The sequence below is a fragment of the Puma concolor genome, chromosome B1 (genome assembly GCF_028749965.1).
Source record: "Puma concolor isolate L17-30 chromosome B1, mPumCon1.1.hap2, whole genome shotgun sequence".
Lineage (NCBI taxonomy): Eukaryota > Metazoa > Chordata > Mammalia > Carnivora > Felidae > Puma > Puma concolor.
The window spans coordinates 51344649-51345904 of record NC_141670.1 but is presented as its reverse complement, the minus strand read 5'-3'; the positions used below and the strand labels follow the sequence as shown (position 1 = coordinate 51345904).

Here is a 1256-nt window from a genome sequence, read left to right as displayed (position 1 = left end):
AGTCACACTGAGTAAACCACAAGCTACCTTGACTCACGGGGACAAAAATTAATTTATGTTGAACGAGAGGTTGAACCATCTCTGCTACCATTGTAGTTTTTCAAAAACTAAATGTGGACTTATCACTCGTGAGTTAAAAACCAATATTTTTTAACATAAATGTCAGCGAAGGCGGCAATCCAACCTAAAAGGAAGTGTGCAACCAATGGTGGGTTCAAAATCCACCTTTGCCATTTCCAGCTCTGTGACCTTGCACCAAAGGCTCCTCATCAGCAAAATAGGACTATGAAGACCTCCCTGTTGAGGCCATTGTGAGGATAAACATAATTGTACAGGGAAAGCACTCGTCACTACTCAGGAACTGTTGAGTGTTTTCCTTTCTTTATATGAGAGCTTCTCTCTGTTTATGGCCTTATTGGGACCCCTAAATTTTAGTGTCTAATATCTCATTCACTTGAGGCTTTTGGCTAGGAGGAGGCCTAGGTGCAACTCTCTTCGGTTATCCCAAACCCTGGTTCGTCCCACGCTAGCCGCCTCCACCACGCTGCCTAAGTTCGACCCCAAAGAGATCAAAGGCATATACCTGAGGTGCGCAGGCGGGGCAGTCCGTGCCACATCTGCCCTGGCCCCGAAGATCGGTCCCCTGGGTCTGTCTGTAAAAGAAGTTTGTAATGACATCACCAATGCAACTGGTGATGGGAAGGGTCTGAGGATGACAGTGAAAGTGACCATTCAGAATACACAGGCCCAGATTGAAGTGGTACCTTCTGGCTCTGCTCCGATGATCAAAGCCCTCAAGGAACCGCCAAGATACAGAAAGGAGCAGAAAAACATCAAGCACAGCGGAAACATCACTTCTGACAAGATTATCGACATTGCCTGACAGACGCAGCACCGATCTCTAGCCAGAGAACTCTCTGGAATCACTAGAGAGATCCTGGGGACTGCCCAATCTGTGAGCTGCCATATTGATGGCCACCACCCTCATGACATCATAGATGACATCGACAGTGGCGCAGGGGAATGCCCAGCTAGTTAAGAACTACAAAGGAAAATATTTCAATAAAGGATCATAAAGGCTTCAAAGGTAGAGAGAGTACTGAGATTAATGAGGACTTCATGACGAATATAAAAAAAGTAGAGTTGGGGGGAGCCTGGGTGGCTCAGTCTGTTGAGCGTCCAACTTTGGCTCAGGTCATGATCTCGTGGTCTGTGAGTTCGAGCCCCACTTCGGGGTCTGTGCTGACAGCTCAGAG

At 47.1% G+C, this 1256-nt stretch overlaps 1 pseudogene; it reads left to right on the top strand.

The window, feature by feature from the left end:
* Positions 1 to 285: 285 nt before the first annotated feature.
* Positions 286 to 1039, top strand: LOC112858907 (large ribosomal subunit protein uL11 pseudogene; annotated as a pseudogene).
* Positions 1040 to 1256: the final 217 nt, after the last annotated feature.